The following is a 25,072-nucleotide window of genomic DNA, read 5'->3' on the forward strand; positions in this document are numbered from 1 at the left end:
TATATATACTGCTTACTGTGTTTTTCACTCCATGCATCTGACAAAGTGGGTTTTAGCCCACAAAAGCTTATGCCCAAATAAATTTGTTAGTCACTAAGGTGCCACAAGGACTCCTCATTGTTTTAACTGTGGTATGTAACATATCACTTATATCATCCTCTAATCTGATGACGAGAGGGTTGCTAATGTAACACTAATTTTTTTTTCTCAAAAGACTCCAGAGGTGATCCTGGTAATTACAGGCTAGAAAGCCTAATTTCAGTACCAGGCAGACTCATTGAAACTATAGGAAAGAACAGAATGATCAGATATATAAATGAACATGATATGGTGAAAAGTTGACATGGCTTTTGTAAAGGGAAATCATGCCTCACCAATCTATTAGAATTCTTTGAGGGGATCAACAAACATATGGACCCAGGTGATCCAGTGGATAATGCCTTTGACAAGATGCCACATCAAAGGCTCTTAAGAAAAGTAAGCAGTCATAGGATACGAGGGAAGGTCTTCAGTAACTGGTTAAAAAAAATAGGAAACAAAGGGTAGGAAGAAATGGTCAGTTTTCAGAATGGAGAGAGGTAAATAGTGGGGTCCCCCAAGGATCTGTATTGGGACCAATGCTGTTCAATATATTCATAAATTATCTGGAAATGGGGGTGAACAATGAGGTGGCAAAATTTGCATATGATATGAAATTACTCAAAATGGATAAATCCAAAGTTGACTGAAGAATTGCAAAAAGATCTCACAAAACTGGGTGACTGTGCAACAAAATGGCAGATTTCTTTGCAGTTATCAACACTGAATTTCATGTACATTGGAAAAACAATCCAACTATATATACACACACACAATGATGGATTTTTAATTAGCTGTTACTACTCAAGAGAGAGTGATCGTGGACGGTTCTCTGAAAACATCAACTCAATGTTCAGCAGCACTCAAAAAAGCTGACAGAATGTGAGGAACCATTAGGAAAAGGTTAGATAATAAGTTAGAAAATACCATAATGATGCCATATAAATCCATAGTACACCCACACCTTGAATAGTGTGTGTGTAGTTCTGGTCACTCTATCTCAAACAAATATATATTAAAAGTGGCAACAAAAATGATTAGGGATATGGAACAGGCTTTGAAAAAGATTTTCATTTGAAATAGGTATCCCTTACTACTTATAAATGACCTCTTCAAGAAACTCCACTCTGAAAATCTTCATCAAGCTGGACCTCCATGGGGCTTATAACTCACTCTGTATCCAGGAAGAGGATGAGTGGAAGACTGCCTTCCAAACCTGATATGAGTACTTTGACTGCTGAGTAATGCCTTTAGGCGGCGCAACACTCATGTGACATTTTTATCAATGACACCATCAGACATATTGGATGAGTTCATCATTATATACCTCAATTATATTCTTATTTTTCAGATAATCAGGCCCTTTGTGACCAACATATACTCCAAGTTTTGGAATGCTTTGCCAGAATCATATCTGTGTTATGCTGGAGAAATTTATGATCAAATTCCTCTGGTACATTATATCACCCAAAAGACTAATTATGGTACGATATCCACAATCTCCAAATGGTTAGCTCCAAGAGACTCAAGGGATGGGGTGGGGGGTTAGCAAACCAAGGAATTATTGTAACTTTTAGCAGCATTTCATCAAAGGGTTTTCTTGTCTGATACCCCCCATGCAGTACTTCTTTGGCGGGGGTCCAGTTTATCTGGTCACCTGAGGCACAGTCCATCTTCAACCAGCTGAAGAAGGCATTCACTATGGTTCCCATCCATCTGGATCCCATCAAGACAGTCATCAAATTTTTTATCATAGGAGCTGTTTTAACTCAGCAAATGGGGTCCCCATAACCAACTCCATCCACAAACATTTTATTTCCAAAAATTAATCCACTGGAACTATTAGCAATTAAGGCAGCTTTTGAAGAGTGGCAGCAACTCATAGAAAGGGCCCAGTTCAAGTTCTTATGGACCACACGAACTTAGTGTCTCTGCACAGCCAGAAAAATAAATCACTTTTCTTATCCCAATTTGAGTTCATCATGATGTACTGCCCAGGTGCAATAATGGAAAAAGGAATCCTGTATCCTGCAAAGATTAATATGTCATCTCGTGCACAGAACCATTTAACACTTTTGATGTCATCTAACTTTGTCAATGGAACCATGGACAGGAGCCTAATGGCTGCCCCCGATCCCTTTGCCACCCAGATTTTCCAGAGCTTGGTCAGTGAAGAAGCCCAACCTGCCTTGTGTTTATGACTACAGAATGGCTCCCCTATCACAGTGAATGCATTAGGTCTCAGATGGCTCACCTGGGCTCCAAGTTCTGAAATTATGTCACGATTCACCACTTGCTGATCACTTTGGTTGAATTATAACAAAAAACTTAGTTGTCTGGGTATATGCTCATAAGTTGCTTCGTCTCCTCAACCTGTTTCCCATCTCATCTCTGCCCTTGCCTGTAGTGTAACTGAACTTCATTGTAGAATTTCCACACTCCCATTTATACAGTAGTGCTAATCACAGTTGACCTCTTAACTAAAATGGCATACTGTGTCCCTTCTCACCCAGTCCCTACCACACCAGAAACAGCTCATCTTTTTCTAGAGCACATTTTCCAGCTCCATGGACTGCTGACTGGTATTGTGTTGGATCAAAGTCCACAATTTGTCTCCCATTTCTGGTGTAAGTGTTTGTTTTTTGGGGTTTTTTTGGTTTTTTTAAGCTCCTGGATGTAGAAATCTTATGCCATCAGCATACCACCCACAGACCAATGGACAGATTCAACTGGTAAGCCAGATCTTAGAGCAGTACCTCCAGTACTTCCTAAATTATAACCAGGATAAGTGGGTGTCCTTGCTGCCATATACCAAGTTCACTTACAACCCAACAGAACACATTCTATGCCAATTATGGCTTCCATCCCTGCTTTCACTCAGCATTGTGAGGCTCCACAGGCTCCACAATCCCTGCAGTAGCAGACCTGGTCACCTATCTGCATCATGTATAACAAAAACTTATAGAATAGTTGGATGCCACCAAAACTTTAGCATCAGGGACAAAGTCTGGTTATCAACTTTGGAATCTGAAATCACTGCAACCATTGGCTAGGATCATTCAAGATTCTCAAGCAGATCCACCTGATGACACTCAAGCTTCAGTTATCAGAATCAATGAAGACTCATCCTGTGTTTCATGTCTCCCTCTTAAAAACCTTACCTAGAGAACCCCTTCCCAGCTCGATCCAACCTGCCACCACTGGCCATAATAGTCTCTAGAAAAGACTAATATCTTGCCCAACAGATACTTGACTCCAAGCAAGTTGGGGTCAAAATTCATTATTTGGTGGACTGGGGAGAGTATGGTCCTGATGACTGGGCATGGGAACTGGCAGAGAACATTCATGCACAAGGGTTAGTACAGGACATTCACTGGATCCATCCTGAGAAGCCCAGGCCAAAGGCCCCTAAAAAGCACCCTTGAAAGGAGTGTGGGGTGTTGTCGGGAATTACATGCCTTAGTTCCCTCAGCTGAACCCAGGGCTAGCTGGCTCAGACCTCAGACTGGTTAATGAGTCTGGCTGTGCTGCAGCAGAATTATCTGATTGACCAGCTCACCCAACTGGCAGGAAGGAGCCGACAGGTCTGCATTTAAGCTCAGCAGCAGGTCAGGAGCTGCTCAACACATATGCCCACAGTTGTAATCACTCCTGTTCCCAGCCTTGTTCCAGTCCACTCCAGCCCAGCTTTCCTGCTTGCGCTCTGACCCTAGGCCCTGATTACCCATGCACTCGTCCTAGACCATAGATGCCTCCGTCTGAGTGCCAATTCATTTCTCCAGTTATTTTATTGTTTTGCTTTAAGAAAAGCAATAAAAAAATAGGATTTCTGAGGAAGGCTTTATACGGTTTGAAATAATGTAAAGGTATTTGTAATGTAATGTATTTGTTATCTTTTGCTAATTAGATTCATATTGCAATGAAACATTTGGCAATCGATTTCAGTTTAAAAAATTAAAACATTAACAATATTTCTGTTTTTGCTGCTTTGAAATCTCTTTCTGTCCTGAAAAATTCAGGAAAAACAAAAGCAAATGAAAACCGACTTTCATATAGAAAACATGCTACTGGTCTAGATTAAGGTGAACATCTGATATCCTCATTTTCCCAGAGAGTCCTGTGGCACCTTTAAGACTAACAGATGTATTGGAGCATAAGCTTTCATGGGTGAATGCCCTCTTCGTCTTGCATCCGACAAAGTTGGCATTCACCCATGAAAGCTTATGCTCCAATACATCTGTTAGTCTTAAAGGTGCCACAGGACTCTCTGTTGCTTTTTACAGATCCAGACTAACACAGCTACCCTTCTGATACTTGACATCATTTTCCCAGGATAGTTTGAGAACTAGGAACAACATTGTCTAGAGATGTGAAGGCTGCTTCTACAATATTACATAAAAATGTCATGTTGCTTTTGTTTAATCTGAAGCTGAACTCCAAAGTCTAACCTAAAGGTAATTTTTTCAAAAGCACCTAAGTCCCATTTCAAAAGCGACTTAAGCACTACAGAGCACAATTTCTGGGGAGAGTCGATCTGGATCCAGAACAAAATCATTACTACTTTGGTCTATTTCTGCTTCCTTGATCCAAACATACAGGATAAGTTATTCATTACACAAATCTAAAAATAAAAAGCATTAGAGATGAATGCATATTTTAGAAAGAACGATGAGAGGAAAAGGAAAGGAAGACCAACCTTTAAAAAAAAAAAAAAGATCCAGTCCATAGAGACCAATCTGTATTCTCATCACTTATATTTATGGGGGCAAATTCTGAAGTACCTTTTGTCATATGGTAAGGCCAGGGCCAGCTCCAGGCAGCAGTGCAGCAAGCAGGTGCTTGGAGCGGCCCATGGAAAGGGGCGGTACGTCCAGCTCTTCGGCGGCAATTCGGTGGTGGGTCCCTCTGTCCCTCTCGGAGGGAAGGACCGGCCGCTGAATTGCTGCCGAAGAATGAGGCGGCGGCAGCTGCCGCTGAAGTGCCGGTGATCACGGCTTTTTCTTTTTTCTGGCCGATTGGGGCGGCAAAAATGCTGGAGCTGGCCCTGGGTAAGGCACCAAATTGCCTAAACATATTCTCCAAAACAACAGCTAGGTACTGTAGATACTATGTTCTTCCTACCACAAAACATCAGCTCTACATGAATTCTGTGAATTTTGATGTGCATGGGAGAAAAAATGCATACAGTCACTAGATTTGGTCAAAAAAAATCGGTTTTTATTTTTTATTTATTTATTTAGCCAGAAATGCAGATTTCCCAAAAAATAGAAAAATGTCCTGGGGGGGGGAGGGGGAGGGGAGATTTTTCCAAATTTCCCATTGGTAAAACTGAAACATTTCATTTTCTGTGAGGCTAATCTCACTCAAAACATGTCAGTCTGATATCAGTCTGTCCACCTGCATTTTCATAGTGTCTCACAGGAACTGAATGGGGCTGTGAGGCACTTAAACCTCTCCTCTATGGGCCAGGCTTCCCAGCCAGATTATCTCCCCCATGATGCATCATGGTTTCCCTCTTGTTGAACTACCATAGTGAATCATGGGAGATGCAGCTGACTATGAAATTTTCCCCATAGAAGAAAATGGGGGCATAAGGCACCTGGACTATAACTCCCATGAGGCACTGCAGTAGCTCAGGGGAGCACAGATTAATGTACAATTAGTCTGAAAAATGCTTCGACACTTTTAAAAAATGATGCATTTGGGGAGGAATGGGAATAGGAAAACTTATTCAATTTCATTATGAAAGGCCAAGTTCACTGGTTTGTATGAGGCTAGCTTAGTTTCAGGTGAAACCAATATTCTAAGGAAACCTCATGGGCTGTGAGCCTGTGTTAGGCAAAGCTGCAGGTTTTAGTTCTCTGAAGCTATAGAAGCCAAAAGTAGTGGGTTTCATACAACTTCATTAGGACAGAATTCTGACCTGATCTTGCTTACAAATCTGAGAGCAGACTCCAGCCCTAACCATTCATCATTACAAACAAGGTGTTATCTGATTTAAATAGGTATCCTCAAAGGAAAAGAGGATCAGTACATCAAAGCACTGTCTGTAGTTTATTTAATGTGCCATGGCCAAATGGCAGGCCTTTTTCATGTTTGAGGTTAAAAATGTAAGCAGTTACATCTGTGCAGTTGTAACTGATACAGCCAAGTCTGTATACTTACCAAGAACTCTTTTATCCAATATACTTTACATAACATATTACCCCTAGGAGGACTCATGGGTTTAACTGATTTCTAGTGTTTATGGACATAATATTTTGTCCCTAGGAATAAAACTACATACAAAAAATTAATACTTGGTCTCATCGACATATTGGTCTGTTTCAGTGTGGAATCTGCTGCTATAGCATTAATGTAATCCAAAGAATCTCTTTCCAGTTTAAAAAAAAAAAAAAAAAGCGCTCATGCTAAACCTGAGCAGTAAAACAGCATGCCAACTGCACTGTTCCACAGTCATTCTGAGCCACATCTCTCTTCCCCACAGTGAAACTCCAGGATCTCAAGGGATATGCAGAAAGCCAATTTTCTCTGGCAGAGGCCCTGTGCATTCATTCAACCTAGTTCTGTTGGCCCTGGAGTCACCTTCATTTTCCTGGCTGTATGGAATGCCATTTTATTACCTTTCCCTGGTAAGCTTCTTGGGGACAATAGATGAAACTGCATCCATCCCAAAACCAAGCCCAGCCTGCCTCATCCAATCCAGCCCCTTCCTCGGGCTGCTCAGTCCCCTCCCACATCCCTACAGAGAACCTAACCTTACAGAAGGGGAAGGAAATGCTTTCTCCACAGGACTGCATGAGAAGTACCATTCAAAATCTTTGTTTATAATAGGAGCTGTCGAACTATACACCGGGAAAGGACATTTGAGGGGGACCTCTGCATAATTCACATATAGAGTGAGACACCGAGCCAGTCACTGAATTGCCTTTAACCACCTTTGAAATGCAACAGCTGCCCCAAAAATTATACTTTCTGGAGTGCCTCACTGCTGTTATCAAATATGAAATGTTAAAAATAAGAGACAGAGGATAAAAATACTGACCTGAAGAGGAGCTCTGTATAACTCAAAAGCTTCTCTTTCCCCCACTAGAATTTGTTCCAATAAAAGTTATTACCTCACCCAGCTTCTCTCTCATTTGTGTCTAATGACATGGGAAAGACCTCACGAACAGGCAACTGCACCGCTCTGTGTCCAGTATCCCAAAGCTGTTGCCTAATTTCAATTATTTCAATTATTACTATTACTTGCTTGATGATAGAGAAAATCATTTGGACACAGGATAAATTAATATGAATGGGCTGTGATTTCCTATACTTTTAGAATTCTCCTGTTGCTGTGTTCAGCATTGCAGTTGCATATTGATTCATCCCATTACCCAGCATGCCACTTTCTGATATTGTCACTGGGGAACATTATGAGTTTGTAGATTCCAAGGCTAAACAGTGAAATTCTTGCTGATCTTAAATGCAAAAAAGAAGCTTACAAGAAGTGGAAGATTGGACAAACGACCAGGGAGGAGTATAAAAACATTGCTCAGGCATGCAGGAGTGAAATCAGGAAGACCAAATCACACTTGGAGTTGCGGCTAGCAAGAGATGTTAAGAGTAACAAGAAGGGTTTCTTCAGGTATGTTAGCAACAAGAAGAAAATCAAGGAAAGTGTGGGCCCCTTACTGAATGAGGGAGGCAACCTAGTGACCGAGGATGTGGAAAAAGCTAATATACTCAATTATTTTTTTGCCTCTGTCTTCACGAACAAGGTCAGCTCCCAGACTGCTGCACTGGGCACCACAGTATGGGGAGAAGATGACCAGCCCTCTGTGGAGAAAGAAGTGGTTCGGGACTATTTAGAAAAACTGGACGTGCACAAGTCCATGGGGCCGGATGCGCCACATCCGAGGGTGCTAAAGGAGTTGGCGGATGAGATTGCAGAGCCATTGGCCATTATTTTTGAAAACTCATGGCGATCGGGGGAGGTCCCGGATGACTGGAAAAAGGCTAATGTAGTGCCCATCTTTAAAAAAGGGAAGGAGGAGGATCCGGGGAACTACAGGCCAGTCAGCCTCACCTCAGTCCCTGGAAAAATCATGGAGCAGGTCCTCAAGGAATCAATTATGAAACATTTAGAGGAGAGGAAAGTGATCAGGAACAGTCAGCATGGATTCACCAAGGGGAAGTCGTGCCTGACTAACCTAATTGCCTTCTATGATGAGATAACTGGCTCTGTGGATGAGGGGAAAGCAGTGGATGTTTTATTCCTTGACTTTAGCAAAGCTTTTGATACGGTCTCCCACAGTATTCTTGCTGCCAAGTTAAATAAGTATGGGCTGGATGAATGGACTGTAAGGTGGATAGAAAGCTGGCTAGATCGTCGGGCTCAACAGGTAGTGATCAATGGCTCCATGTCTAGTTAGCAGCCGGTTTCAAGCGGAGTGCCCCAAGGGTCGGTCCTGGTGCCGGTTTTGTTTAATATCTTTATTAATGATCTGGAGGATGGTGTGGACTTCACTCTCAGCAGGTTTGCAGATGACACTAAACTGGGAGGCGTGGTAGATACACAGGAGGGTAGGGATCGGATACAGAGGGACCTAGACAAATTAGAGGATTGGGTCAAAAAAAACCTGATGAGGTTCAACAAGGACAAGTGCAGAGTCCTGCACTTAGGACGGAAGAATCCTATGCACTGTTACAGACTAGGGACTGAATGGCTAGGTGGCAGTTCTGCAGAAAAGGACCTAGGGGTCACAATGGACGAGAAGCTGGATATGAGTCAACAGTGTGCTCTGGCTGCCAAGAAGGCTAACAGCATTTTGGGCTGTATAAGTAGGGGCACTGCCAGCAGATCGAGGAACGTGATCGTTCCCCTTTATTCGACATTGGTGAGGCCTCATCTGGAGTACTGTGTCCAGTTTTGGGCCCCACACTACAAGAAGGATGTGGAAAAATTGGAAAGAGTTCAGCGGAGGGCAACGAAAATGATTAGGGGTCTCGAGCACATGACTTTTGAGGAGAGGCTGAGGGAACTGGGATTGTTTAGTCTGTAGAAGAGAAGAATGAGGGGGGATTTGATAGCTGCTTTCTACTACCTGAAGGGGGGTTCCAAAGAGGATGGAGCTCGGCTTTTCTCAGTGGTGGCAGATGACAGAACAAGGAGCAATGGTCTCAAGTTGCAGTGGGGGAAGTCTAGGTTGGATATTAGGAAACACTATTTCACTAGGAGGGTGGTGAAGCACTGGAATGTGTTACCTAGGGAGGTGGTGGAATCTCCTTCCTTGGAGGTTTTTAAGGCCCGGCTTGACAAAGCCCTGGCTGGGATGATTTAGTTGGGAATTGGTCCTGCTTTGAGCGGGGGGTTGGACTGGATGACCTCCTGAGGTCCCTTCCAACCCTGATATTCTATGATTCTAAGGCCAGAAGGGACCAATCTGATCATCTAGTCTGACCTACTTTGTAGTACAGGACATAGAACTTCCCCAAAATAATTCCTAGAGCAGATATTTTAGAAAAACATCCAATCTTGATTTAAAAATTGCCAACGTTTGAGAATCCACCACGACCCTTGGTAAATTGTTCCAATGGTTATTTACTCTCTCACTATTAAAATGTGACCCCTTATTTCCAGTCTGAATTTGTCTAGCTTCAGCTTCCATGAATTGGATTATGTTATACCTTTCCCTCTAGACTGAAGAGACCATTATTCAATATTTGTTCCCCATGCAGGTACCTATACCTGTAATCAAGTCACCCCTTAACCTTCTCTTTGTTAAATTAAATAGATTGAGCTGCTTGAGTCTGTCGCTACAAGGCATGTTTTCTAATCCTTTAATCATTCTTGTGGCCCTTCTCTGAACCCTCTTAAATTTATCAACAAATTGCAGGCACCAGAACTGGACACAATTGTACCAGTGCCAAATGTGCAGGTAAAATAACCTCTATATCCCTACTCAAGATTCCCCTGTTTATGTATCCCAGAATCACATTAGCTGTTTTGGTCACAGCATTACACTGGGAGCTCATGTTCAGTGGATAATTCACCCCCATCCCCAAATCTTTTTCAGAGTCACTGCTTCCCAGGATAGAGTCCTCCTTCCTGTAAGCATACCACCCCATCCCCCCCCCGCACACACTTAGCCATATTAAAATGCATATTGTTTGCTTGTGCCCAGTTTTCCAAGTGATCTAGATCACACCGAATCAGTGACCTGAACTTGTTATTACTTACCACTCCCGGGGAAAGAGAGGACATTTTGAGTGCCTCTGCTTTTGGGAGCCCAACTTGAGACCTCAAGTTTTTACACTGATGAAGCTACAATGACTTTAATACAGTTACAGCAGATCTGCCGAATGATAAGCATCCTCCCTCCCCCCATAACACTATGGCCATGTAACACTATCCTCTAGCTAGTCACTTGATGATTTCCACCACCTATGTCTAGGAGGCTCCTTGGATTGTGTAGAATTACGATAGCAGTGCAGATGTCACCCCTTCAATCAGCCACTGGTTTAGGACACAAGGCTAGCACCTAGCTGAATCCTGGAGGAGTGGCAGGGAACCAGTGCATATTGCAGTTGCTTGAAGGCTGCTCTAATTTGCATTGTGTGGTGATCGGTGTTCAGGTGCCCCCGGAGTTGGGGGATCAAACTTTACTAAAAGCTGCCTTTGCAACATTCTCCTTCTACTGAGCACTGTTCAGGTGCAGATCTGGCCACTTGTACAGTCATTTGCACTGTTCAAAGTGAGTGCAAAGTGGATGTAAAATGCTATCAAAGCAGAATAGCAGCATTTTAAACACATTTTGCACTCACTTTCCACTTGTGTAGATGACTACGTAGCGTGCAATGCTCTGGAGAATTTTGTCCGAAATATTGAAAATACAGATAAGTAGCTGATCTCTTTCTAAGCATAATACAAGCTGTAGTTCAAGTCAGCTAATCTTCTAAGATGCAAATAAATGCAACGTTTATTACTGCTTGCGTTTTGTCCTTTTGAGCAGATGTCCGATCCAGAGTCTCTGCTCATGGGGAATTGAATGTCTATGATCCTGGGAGCGGAGGAGTTGGGATATTATAGATACAGTTATGTATCTCTGCCCTCTTCACCTGAAAAGGAGTTTCTTTTAAAAACTGACATCCAGCTTTCCTGACCTTATTCTTTTGCTTCTCTTGTTAGCAAAACACTGCAAAGCCTTCTTTAACTAAGTTAAAGCTAGCATCGCTGGGACTTGTAGATGCAAGCCTCATTAGATATGTTAAGCATTTAAGATCTGAGTGCAATGCTCATCACTGTATGGTTTCAGCTTTCACACAAGCAAGCTGAAATAAACATGAACATTGAATATGATTGTAGCTGGAAAAATCAGGAGTATCTGAAGAATGCAGCAGAGGGTGGAGGATTTGAGTATCCACAGCCAAGGGAATTCACAGAATGAAAATCCTAGGCTAATCACTACAGGAATCTTTGGTTGATTTCATTAGGATGTACATTTTAAGTGGTCAGACATGTCTATTTAAAAATAGCAGCTAGTGGAACATACTTGCCAAACAAATAACATTTGAAACTATGTCAATCTTTGAACAGAACATTCATATAAAATAAGATATAGGGTTTTCTCCACTTTCCTGGTCACATTGTGACCCGCCCTATTCAGTGCGGTGTGTGAGGAGGACAAACAAGGCAAGGCACAAGGGAGTAAACTATACCACCTTGAAAAATTGTACAGGCTGCTTGGGATGAGATTGTACCTGCCTGGAGTACCCTCACTTAGCTTCTCCCCTAAAGATATAGAACTGTACCATCCCCAATGGAAGCCAGAGCCTCTGTGGCACAACTTAACCCTCTTGTCTTTCTAGACAGGCAAGCTTTATTATCTAATGCCATTGCAGACTTATTGAGGAACACATTCCTCTCCGTTACATCATTGTGAAGCTGGGATAAGCTCCAACAATTCCAATGGAGTCCTTCCAGATTTACAATGGTGTAACCAAGAGTAGAATTTAATCCATCCTGTTTAGTCACTGAGATTATTTTATGATGTTCCATGTGGGAGTTAGAGGAGTGACACACGAGGCAGAAATTTTCAATGACAAAGCAAAAGATCTAGGATTTTACTGTGGGATGTTTAATGTCATTAACCCTGCAGTCACTGAAGGTCCAGAACTCTGTTTTCATGTGACTAAAACCTTCAGTACTTAAGCCATGTCAATAGGCAACACAGGCTACTAGTTCTTTATGTAATGGAGTAAAATTGACTTTGCTGGAGACAAGCCCACAACACATTTTAGACATCCTGGGCAAAATTCTGCTCTCTTCAGCACTTTCAAGTAGTGTAGTTGCACAGATAACAAAGCAGAGGTTCCGTTTTTTTTTTTTATTGTTTCAAGAGATCATATTTAAAGACACAACAGAGTTTAATCAAAGTTAATGGAGAGTTTTAGAAAAGGGGATCTCAAAGGCAGGATGAGATAATCAGTAACAAAATTGGGGGGGGGAGAAAAGGGAAAAAAGCTCTGCACAAGCCATGTTGACCTGATGCAACTCATTATTAATTTTTGGACTTTGGATGTACAAAGGACTGCATAGTTATCCAGACTAATAGACAGAGGCAGGAGGGGTTGTTCTTGCAGCACAGACTATTTCTTACCTCCTTTGATGGAAAAAAAATCATGGTTCCAGAAGGGAAATATGGAGGTTCTGATATTTGAAGAAAGATCTTATGAATATTTTAATATCCCATACTAATGGTTAGTCCTATGAGCAGGAAATGTCTCATGGGAAGTTGATATCATCATCATGGCAAACCCCATAAGGAAATGGCCTCCTTGAAAGTCAAGCACCACCCAGATCAATCTCTGGGGAAATGTTGAAGGTGGTCTGATGGTTTTTTCAGTTTATGTCCCTCACTGGCAATCTTGCCATGCCACCAAAGCTTTTGGTGCCCACATGATCATCGGCTATGCAGTAGCATTTTAAGAAAGCCACTGAAACTAAACCAGTGCTGATGGAGGCACTTGCTAGCTTTGAATAGCCTCACTTCTTATATTGTCCTGTCACATAATATGGAGCATCTGGTGGAGACAACATCAATCTGGTGTTCTTCAGCCTCCCTCAGAGCCCACATTTCACTTGTGTACAACAGAGTTGGTACAACTTTAATTCTATGGATTCACAGCATCGTCAGGTAGATATCATGACTTCCCCACAGAGGCTTCTGAAGGGCCCAAAATATGGTAGCAGCTGCTGCTATAAGAGCATCCACTTACTTCAGTCATCCTCCAGCATTGTCTATGACAGTACAAATATTTGAAAACTGCTACCTGCTTGACGTTCTGTCCAGGCAGGTTAATACTGAGCTGGTTGAAATCTGGAGCTGGAGGCTGTTTGATAGTAATGGCCAGGGATCTAGTTTTATTCAAATTAATAACCAGACCGGGCCTTTGATAAGGCATCTCAGCATCCTTAGAAAGATAGTGTCATTGATAGAAGAGCTCTATAATGGAACAGAAAGCTATGTTCAAGTCAATGGCTGATACACAGCATGGTTTCCTATCTCCATGAGAGTTTGATGAGGCCGTGCTCTGTCACCATCATTGTTCAATATCCATCAACCAACCAGTGCCAATAACATTGTCTTGTTGGCTCAGTTTGGTGAATCGTTGCAGCTGATGGCCAATCTGGTTGGGCAAAAAGCAACACATATTAGTCTGGTTATTAAGGAGGATAAAACTATGTCCCTGTCCATTACCATCAAACAGCCTCTCATGGGAAGTGGAATGAGGCAACTTATGGACCCCATCATCATTACATTTCAAACGGGACCAGCTAACGAGATTCTTAAGTTACTAAGAAATGTTGTCCCTGGACAGGGTAGGACCTATATTTAAGTATTCTGAAATTTGTCAATAATTCTTTGTAATATAGTTTATTTTCCTGCCTACATTGACTTTGAAAACTGTCAGCAGCTTGCTGGCAAGAGCTGTGTTTAAGCTTCCATGGTTTGAACAATGAATTAAACAAGGCTTTGGGGAGCAAGGCACACACAACTCACTATCAAAAAATGAGCATAATATGAGCTTGTGCAGGATAACAAGTTGGTTTTATATTACTGGCAGTTACAAAGTTTCCACTTTTAATAAAGTAGCAAGGGGACCTGTCCACTTCCATTAAATGATTTAATGTCATTTAAAGAAGCTGTCTCCATATAGCGGAGAGGTACTGCTGCATGAATGGACTCCTGGGTTTTGGTGATAAATGACTTGAAACTTCTCATAGAGGAGGGTTACTAGAAAAAGAAACTATAAAAGGAAGATGGTTTATTATATATACACTCCTCTGTATACTGTACTGAGACATTGCACTCATGGTCATCTAGCATATATTTTCAAAAAAAAATTCTTTATTAACTTTGACAATTGCTACTAAACCTTTGATAACCTTACTAGGTGAAATGAGACCATTCTTTCATATTGATGATTCTTCTGTTATTACTAGATGTGCTACAGAAAAGAGCCAGCGCTTGGCACAGAAGAAATGCAAAGATCCTCTTCAAAACCTGCCTTAAGGTTTTTAATATGCTTATCTTAAGATTGATAAGGGAAGGTATTCTTTGGCTGAAGCACATTTGGCTTCTGTTGGTCTCCTGGTATTACTGATTTAAAAGTCTACAAAATCAGGTACAAGTATTTGAGAAATCTTCACTGACTGCCCTGAATCATTCTTTTTCTTCCTTTCGGACTTTGAAGGGGAGAGGGAGAAATTCCCCAGCATTCATTCTCAGCTAACAGGGCAGCACTCTCACTTCTTTACTTCTGATCAAGCAAAGCTGTATCACTAACATTGGAAAGGACAGGTAGCCCAGTGAGTTAATGCATTAATTTCCCTTTGCCTACAGAAACATCTACCTTATGGAAACCCAGAGATGATTCGGTCACCAGTGAAAGTGAATTTGGTGGTTTTGTCTTTAGTCCCACAGCGATATTATTTATCACAAAGCTAATTTGACATGAGTTGTGTTCTGGAGATGCCCATGATTCAATTTATCTGACCTCCAATACCACAATAGCAGAGTGCTCATGATCGTTAATATATTTATCTACACAACACCCCTGTGAGATCAGGAAATGTGGTTAACCCCATGTTACAGATGGGGAGCCAAGGCACAGAGTGACTAAGGGACTTGTGCAAAGTCACACAAGAAGTAGATGGTGACCTAGGAACTTGAACCCATGTCTCCCAACTCCTATGCTAGTGCCCCTAATGACTGAACCATCCCTTCCTCTCTGATTGGAGTATTAGAGCACAACCGAGGTGCTTTGGCAGAAAAGATCTCTGGAGAAGTTTACAGAATTCCTGCCTGCACTATGCTTCATTCAATGCTCTTTTAAAAAACTGATCTGTAGACCTGTTCTAAAACCTGATCTGAAACTTGCTCTTGCTGACCCCCAAAATAAATAAATCTCTGCTAGAGAGTGAGAACATTTAGTGAAATGTAAGTTGATTTCTAAGTCTATAGTGATGTGGAACATAGGGCTAGTTGATATCTAGCAGACCATACCCAGCGGTCAAATTCTCCTGGCAGTTCTTTTTCTTTCAGTTTCAGTGGGGAGGGGCAGTGTTGCTACAATTGCTCAAGTCCTTGTTCCTTCTCAGCACCCCAGTGATGCTGTTACCACTGGTGTTTCCATTGAAAAAAGGAAGGATGGTCCACTGGTTAGGGCACTACTCTAGGACTTAGGACAATTGAGCTACCAGAGTCTCTGTATTAAAGATGGTAAGGTGCTCAGATACTATGGTGATGGGGGGGGCACATAAGTACCTCAGATGGATAGAAAGTATGTGGTAGAGCGATAACAATGTACTAGGAGTATCAAAACTTTTGCCTAAAATGCATACAAGCTCCAGGTACATATTAGATGGTGCAATTTAGCTCTCCATCTCAGTATGCGGATAATACCAATATTCTACCAGTGCTGTTCATGTTCATTATCTAATAATAGTTACTATTTATTATATTGTAGTAATAACTATTATAAGTATTTATATAGTGGCATGCATTGACACTTTGAAAACAAAAAAGACACTTTCCTTGTCATGTATAACTTGCTGTCTGCTTAAGACAAGACAAGCACAGACCATCAATTCAGCACAAAGACAGCAAAGAGTGATTCATGATGGGACTGCTTGAAGGGCAGACAGATGGTTGGAAGAGGTGGGATTTAAAGGACAATAGTGGTGTATTAAATTGGAAAGAGTTTTATAACATTTTATGTACTTGTCACCCATAATGGTTTTACATATTTTCTGTACTTCATTCTGATTGGCCCATAAAAGTTGAATTTGGTTTCTAATCACTTTCACATTGTGGCAGAGCCTGAGCCACAAAACCAGATTTTGAATCTTCCCAGAGAGTAGAGTTGTTTGGAACAAAGGTCATAGGAGCCACCTGGGAAATTCAAATCTGGATCCTTGTAGCAGAGGCGGATTAAGATTCACTGGGGCTCTGGGCACAAAGAACATTTGGGTCCCCCACACTGCATTAAAAACACAAATATATCAAAATGTATTAATACAAAGATGCCATTCAGTGTTTACACACTGCATTAATAATACAGCAAATCATATTCCAGTTCATTATGCCTAAATTAACTGCTCGGTTTTTCCACATAGGAAATGACTATGGCTAGATATTCTCCATACCATTACACAATGATGTTCACTGCTAATCTGGACAACACTGGTGTTACAAGAATCAGTCGTTCACAGTTCAACAAGTGGTTCTTTCATCTCCACCAATTTCCTTAAACCTAACCATTACCCATTTCCCCCTCACCTATTGATCCTGTTACAGTCCAGTTTTTCTATTGTGGAAGTAAAGATGTCTGAAAGACAGCAGTCACTATTCCAGAAAGAAACACTTAAAAGAAATAATCCTAACCTGAGGTAAAATTACTCTATTATTAAGAACTTTAAGTTTCAGCCGAGGGCGAGAACTGGTTTAAAACCAAGTTTGTAACTGATCACAAACTATGAAAAAATGTTGAAAGAATGTAATGTGTGCCAAAGTGACTCTTTTTTGGCTTTCTGCCAAAGGCTATTCATGCCAAACCATGAGAAAAGTTGACATTTTCTCAATTAAGTTTTAGAACTAACTATTTCAGCTAATCAGAAACTAGCTTGTATATATACATTAAAGCACACTTTTAAGAATAGGCCAGGTTCTGATTAGCCAGAATACACCACAGGAAGTTTGGTCATTACTAAGCCAATGAGAATATAGATTTTCCAATAATACTGCAGAGAAAGAATATTTATCGCTCCATTACACCAATGTCTGATCATAATGGAGGGAAAAAAGTCACTGGGGGAACTGAAGATAAATTTCTCCCACTTCTATAACTAGTTGGGTTTGTTCATTATGTTTTATCCCCCAAAAAGGCTTGGCTTTGGTATTCACAGAGCAACAGATGACCATTAGCCCATGAGAAGAGTTGATTCCACTGACCATCTGTGTTAAGTAAATTTGGGCGGGTGAAATTCATTTGTGAAATTCATAGTTCAGTGAGTTGGGTCTGGAAGCATTGGACCGGTGTAAACAGTGCCACATCGGTCAGTGCTGGGTGAGGGGGAAATACACACAAAGATCTTAAAAGTACGGGTTGGGGTAAATAGCATGTTAGTCTTTCATCCAATGCTAAGGTGGGAGAACCATACTATGGAAGGCCTCATATCAGCTGAGCAGGTGGGTAAATAATGGCATATCACAATGTACATGGCAAGAATCCACATTAAGATCCCAAGGCTCTGAACCACGTGCATGGGGAGGTGGGATCCACAGAGATCTCAGGGATGCAGGTGAGGGTAAATAGGGCTACATCATGACATATATTAGAATGGGGTAAATAATGCTGCATTGTGAGATACCGGAATAGGGGCATCCAAAGGCCTCAAAACTGGATCGAGGCATTAAAAAAAAATGCAAACAAAGCCTCTGTCTCACCATATATTTAGTGATCACCAAAAGACACAGGAAAAAAACTGGAAGAGGAGCGGAGAGAATAGGTCATTCTGGGGGGAGAGAAGTGATTGAACATGGAGAGGCAAGGAAGAGGCGATAGGGGCTCCCACAGTGTGTGGGGGCAGGGGGGAGGGTTTGGGGTTTCCATGTTTCCCACCTTGATCAGAACAGCAGATAGTCTCTCCCGTGTGCTTGTGGGGGTTGCATCTCCCTGGGGGCTGCCCCTGTGGGTTGAGGTAGTGGGTATTTCCCCAGCTCCCCTGGCTTCAGGAGCTCCCCATCCCAGTACCCCCCACCCCTCTTACCGTCTATGTTCTCCCAGTTGCTGATGTGTGGCAGATTGCAGCCCGTGTCCTCATGGCTCAGCTCAGGCTCAGGGCAGTAGGACTCTGCTGGGAGTGGGCATTCCTGCACAGCTTGGGCCTGGAGGAGACACAGCAAGAAGTGGTGTTCCCCATCTTCCTTTCTGCTTAGCCCCGGCTGCCCACCCAGGTGCGGGAGGATGCAGGGGGAGCCCATCACCAGTGGTGGTGAGAAGCCATGAGCAGCAGCAATGAAAACGTCAAGTAGGAGAGGAAGAGGCAGCGGCTTCTGCTGTTCTCTCCAGCTGCACTCACTGATCCCCTCACTGGCTCATCCATGAAGCATTGCCCCAGGCAGATCCAGCACGGCCAGCAGAGCAGAGGATGCAGCAGCTGAATCATCCTGCCTTAGCATCATGAGATTTTTTTCCCAGGGCCCCCCAAATTGGCCAGGGCCCCTAGGCACAGGCCTTCTGAGTCCATGTGTTAATCTGCCTCGTAGATCCAGAAGAAAAAGTCTCCCCCAGAATCCAAGGTTGTTTGGTATGGGGACTGATAAATGTGATTTTGTTGTTTAGTTTCTAGCATGCTCATCACCTTAGTATCTGACAACATCTCTATTTTTTGATTCCCCTGCACTAGCAAAATGCTGTGATATTCTAAACACCAACATTGGGTAAAATATTCAACCCCCAAATTAAACTTGCTTTCTTTTTAAAGATATTCCCTAAAAATCATTAAATTTTGAAGATTAAAAAAACCCCTAAATATTATCTAATCTTCCCTTTAGCTATTTCAAAAGAGCGTCTGTGAAAGCTCACAACTGAATAGGATTCTAGCTTGAGGGGCATGTAGCATGCTTCTTGGAAAACTGAAATGCCACCTAGAAAGGCTTCAGTAAAAGGAGACTTGCAAGTTGCTATGAAAAAGATCAACAAAACCAGCTAGTGATATGCTACAAAGTACCACAACTCATGTTGGAGTTCACAAGGATCAGGCATTATTAGACCAGTGTCTGTTATTATGCATCAGTGTCGTTGGGCCAAATATGATTTTGCCAGTCACAAACAGGTTACCAGCAATAGAGTGCTAAGGTACGACAATGATGGGTGCTATAGAAAACCCTAAAGCACAGGTTGTATTTCTGCTACCTAAACTGGATGAAATGTACAATTTTATTTTAAGTTGTCATTGGTGACTTCCTCCTGAAAGACCAAAAGCAAGTTACACTAGGGTTACAGAATATATGTTCAAAACAGGATATGCAGGTCCCCAAAGAAACTAATATGACTCAGTCATCTACTTAATCTTTAAAAGAAAAAGGCAGCTACTTAAATTGCATGGGTTTTTTTGATGGCGTCTCCCTTAGCTCTTACGCTGACCATGAGAAACATTTTCTGGGAGTACTAAAGTTAAGACAGCAACTATTTCAAAAACACTAATCATCTTGGTAATGAATTTTAAAATGAAATTTTGATAAGATAAGATAGTTGTTTTGAGCCTATTAAATGCTCAACTTCTCCTTTTTCACATCACGAATCAAAAACTTTTCAAGTAGCATGGAAGTAAACATAAGCTATAATGCATCTGGACATAAATTATACATTTTATTTTTTAACTAGGTTATTTGGGGGGGAGGGGTTCAATTTTGGCAGAGCTAAAACATTTGAACAATTCCACTGATGTAGAAAAGCCAAATTATTTTAAAACATTTTAAATTATTTGTACATTGTTCCCCAGGTGGCTGGTTGGACAGAGGTTTAGGTTTTGCTTTTGAACTGTTGTAAAAAGTTAATTTAAATGAACCGTTATGCTCCTGAACAAAGAGACTCTTTACACTCAGTGATGTGGGTCATTAATTGGACATCTCATTTATCATAGACCCTTACTAGGAAAAACAAAGAACAAGGACTATAACAGTTCTCTGGTTTTCTTAAAAAAACGTTTAAAGAATCTGCATTTAATCAAAACATGCAAAACAATCTCCAGATACTGTCTGGCAACAAATTTAGGATTTGCAGAGCTGAAATGTTCATTTGCTTGGCTATAAATATTGTGCTGATGAAAGACAGTCCTAACTCTGTCTTCCACCACTTCACTTCTGATAGGGAAGTTAAGATTTTATGTGTTTGCTTAGAAACCCATTAGATCTAACCTTTCCAGGAGAATTACAAATGGGAATGATAAATTGCTGTGTATCAGTTTGTGGGGGGAGGTGTCTACTGAGGTGCTGCAGGGGTAAGTATTCAATTTAGTCTTATTTATCATCATCATTAGTGATTTCAAAGAGGTTGTACATGAATGAAAAATCAAATGATACTAAACTGGGAGGAATTGCTAATGCTAGTGAGGACAGAAAAATATTAAAAGTGACATCAAATATTTAGAATGCAGAATAACAGAAAATATCAAAATGAGATTACCTTGCAATTTCAAAGTTTAATGTACCTGAGAGAAAATACTCTGAAGAGGCAGAATTCAATGGAAGAGAGAAAGCAGTAACCTAATAAAACTTATGCCTGATAGTGGTAAAATTAGGTATGAACATGCAATGAGATAATGCAGTAGAAGAGGCCAAATCAAGTTTGTGATGACTATACAGAGACATCTCACAGAGAATGCAGTTAACCACCTCTTTATATATGGTTCTGAAATGACTAGGCCTAGAATGTAGTATTAAATTCTGGACACCATATTATTAGAAAGAAGGACAAATGTTATGAACTCAGAGAACAACAAAAATAATCAGGGGACTGGAGAAACTGATTTATGATGAGGAAAAGATTAAAGGCCACATTTTCAGACACTGGCCTACATTTTTGTGGAATAAATTATATGTGCAGGCACAATTTTGCACCCTTGGATGTACGAGTCCATGATTTGCAGCTATAATCCTGGACTAGAGTCAAGGTTTGGCAAAATGGGTGCCTAAATATAGGCTCCAAGATTCTATGTAGGCACCTAAATAAGGGGTTTGATTTTCAACTTTGAGGACCCTAGAACACCCATTAAAGTCAATGGGAACTGCTTGTTGCTCAGTACTTTCAAAAGTCAGGCCACTTATTTAGGTGCCTAAATATGGATTTAGTGGCCTGACTCTAGGCCACCATTTTGGAAATTATTAGTCTAGGTATCTACATGACTGACACTGAAGTTGCAAGTAATTGCTGGCACAAAATTGTGCGCACTGTTATTTGTTTGTGCCAAAAATGGAGAACTTGTGAAATGCAAAATGGGACAAAAACTGCATAGGCTGGATTGACTGAAGTCCATGGAACTAGATTAATTAACACCAGCTGAGCATCTGGCCGATAGCACTATGCTAATTAAAGACAGGATTTTTTCCAGGAAATTTTTGTTATGGTTCTCTCAATAGTATGCAAGTTGTGACCAGGCACTTTATGAAAGGAATCTATTGGTGAATGCTCCCTGATGGCTGTTTGAGTGCTGATGAACAGGCTGCAGGTTTTTAGCCTCTCCACAAAGCAGAAAAATCTTGAGAAGCAAAATCACTGAGGAAAATGTGTGATTGTTTTTAAGCTCTGAGGAACAAAGTTTCTGTACTTCTATAGGGGCACATAAGGCCTCAAAGGCAACTGGAATAGCCCCCACTGTTTTGTCTGGGAGCAGACTACAGAAAGGGTATGCTGGGAAATGCTTCACATCTTGTTCCCTGGCAGCAATCTGCAGCATCGTGAATGGGGTGTTGGGACAGTGTGGGGAAAAGGCCAGAGGATCTACAACGTACGCGACTAAACACTGCGTAGGCAGAGATCACCCAGTAGGTCCATGCCGTGGCTCCAGTTGTGCAGGGAGGGATTCTACCTTCCTGCTTCCATCCCTGTGGAGTCCATTTACATATGCTGTGTGGGGGAGGAGGGGAGAAAGATAAGAATTTGAAACTGAATCTGCACAAGTTTCCTTTTTAAGGGTCACGAAAAGTTGGAAATGGAATTTTCTTTGCCTTGTTGACATGCAAGCCACATCTGTAGTTATGTTGCTATTCACCAGTGTTGGGCCCATACCAAAACCTTGGATCTGAACAACCCCAAACTCCAGTTTTCAAACACCAGGATTTGAATATTGTGGTTTGGGGAACATCTCTTGTGATTATATGGAATAATACCATACCACTTAATTTCATATAGCATCTTATATACCAGCTATAACCCTTTCTGAAACAAACATGACAAGACAACAGAGAAAAAGGTGATAGAACATTCCATAGAAAATGGAAGGAAGATACAGTAAAACCCTTTTAACTAATGATACCAAAACCTATAGTCCTGGCCACTGGGATTAAATCAGTGCATTTAAAAAGCAAAAACACTTAGTAGAATTCCCAGAATATTTTCTCTTTAGCATCAATGACCTGCTGCAAAGAAACTGGGTGGAAGTGAGGGGAGAATCATTTTTCTTTACTCAGATAAACTTTCACACTTAGTCTAAACTTGTCCATAGATAAGACTTCTGGTGATGTTTTACACTGTGCTAAGTATTTAAAAACGGGCATCATCAGCCTGGGGAAATAACACTAGTTTATCAGGAACTAAGCTGAGCACTGGAAGATTATCATGGAACATCATAAAAATACTGCTGTTTGTAAGAGACCACAAAGAACAGCATGTTTTGCCCTGTAAAACAGCCAGGGCAGTTTTATTAAGGTCAGATGGCATTCGAAGACAGAATCATGAAGAAACATATTGAAAGGCTTTTATAGAATATGCAAGTTGTGAAAACACCTTAGGGATTTACACGCACTTACACATGTTTCCTATTTTTATTTCCATGACTTCATGTACATTTGCTCAGTTTAACTATCAAAAAGTTTTCTGTCATTGCTGTTCTAAGCCTTTGCCATGTTCAATTCTTCCAAGTATACGTTCCATAAGATTGATTCATTCTCAAATAGTATCAGCTTCACAGAACATAAAAAAACATAGCCAGATAAAAGAACAAAGATACAACATGTAGAACTGTTTTTTTAAATGAGGAGGAAAATATAGGAGCCAAATGCATCCTTACTGTAATGTCAAATGATTTCCATAGAGCTACACCAAGAATGAATTTGAGCCAGTGTCTAGTGGGTCAGTGCCTGGTAGACACTGAAAGAACTTGAACCCAATAATTGGTGAATATAAGGAGCTAAGAGAACAAAATCAGAAACCTTGCCTTAAGTAGTAAACAAGACTGGCAAGTCAGAGGAAGTGCATATCTAAGGGCCTGCTCCTGAACTCCTTGCTCAAGTAAAGCTACTATTGATTTCAGGGTCAGTGACAGAGTTTCTTGCTTATAGCTCAGTTCTTGATGACTTGTGTCAGCTCTTAACTCCTATTTTGTACTTTGAGAAACTTCTAAAACCAGGTTTAATACCATGCACATTTGGTAAAAAAGCAGCAATAGAGGCAAACTTGACAGAAAGTGAATTTCAGTGAGACTCATTTTCATACTTGAAAGCAATATTTTTCACTTAGTCAATATCATACTAGCATAGTTAACATGTCACGTAATAGCCGCAATCACACCCTTTTTTCTTTCTTTCATATTTTCAAAACATTTAAATATATTTCTTATCATTAGTTTGAAATAGATATTCCAATAGTATGTTTCTTATACTATTTATATATTCAACTTGTACTTTGATGATAGAACCACTACATGAAAAATTGAATTTAGTAAAGATTAAAAACAAATGCAGATGTTGCCTGCAGTGGGAATGGGATGGGTGTATTCTTCGCATCCCATCATAAACTCTTGTGTCATGTTCTTATGTGCTGTCAAGTAATTGCCACCATTCTGGAAGCAGCTATATTTCAATGGCTAGCGAAACTTGTATGCTTTCTATAGTTTGTGAAATGCTTTGGGATCTTTCAGGATTCATAGATCATAAATTTTAAGGCCAGAAGGATCTTTGTGATCATCTAGTCTGAACTCCTTCACAACACAGGCCAAAGTACCTCACTCAGTAGTTTCTGCATCAAGCCAGAACTGTTTGAGCTACATCATATATTTCAGAAAGACATCCAGTCTTGATTTAAAGAAATTAAGAGCCAGTGGAAGAATTCTCCTTTACTTCAGAATACTCCTTTACTTCTCCTTTACTACTGCACAGGGACTTTTTTTTAAGTTGCCAACCAAGTTTATAAAATTTCTGCTCAAAACAGGAGACTCCAATGCTTTTACTAGATTCATGAAAAATGCACAAAGTTTAGCTATTCCATCCTGTTTTAGCTAAAATAAGGTTTGATAGGCAAATGTCCACACCACTTTTCCTAATCTGCCTATACAATGGTGATATGATTTATTTACTAAGTGCCACAAAGTACCACACAATTTCATGATATGTCTGCACAGAAACTGTTTGATAACTTCATAAGCGATGGTAACTACAGGGAAACTGACACAGATGCAATTGTGCTATCCCATCATAGGTGCTGGAACAGGGGGAGAGGGGTGCTGCTGCACCCCCTGGCTTGAAGTAGTAATAACCCAAATACATAGTTTCTGCCTTCAGCACCCCCATTATAAAAATTGTTCCTGCGCCACAGTATCCCATTAGATTAACGATAAGTACTTTGTCATACACTTATTAAAAAAGAAGCTACCAAATAGCAGACAAAAATGATGAGCAGGTTAATTTTAAACAGGACTGTTATAGAAGTAGGAATAAATGAAATT

At 40.9% G+C, this 25,072-nt stretch overlaps 1 long non-coding RNA gene across 3 annotated transcripts in view; it reads right to left on the reverse strand.

Moving 5' to 3' along the window:
- LOC117871667 overlaps window positions 1-25,072 on the reverse strand; it is a 253,284-nt gene that overhangs the window by 210,989 nt on the left and 17,223 nt on the right. For 2 of the 3 annotated variants that reach the window (XR_004644322.1, XR_004644324.1), the window contains exon 3: window positions 18,397-18,515. The exons of the other annotated variant lie outside the window; for it this stretch is intronic. This is a non-coding gene — a long non-coding RNA (uncharacterized LOC117871667). Of the gene's footprint in view, window positions 1-18,396; window positions 18,516-25,072 lie in introns of those variants that run through there. 3 annotated transcript variants of the gene reach the window in all.

Source organism: Trachemys scripta, chromosome 2 (genome assembly GCF_013100865.1).
Source record: "Trachemys scripta elegans isolate TJP31775 chromosome 2, CAS_Tse_1.0, whole genome shotgun sequence".
In the NCBI taxonomy this organism is placed as follows: domain Eukaryota; kingdom Metazoa; phylum Chordata; order Testudines; family Emydidae; genus Trachemys; species Trachemys scripta.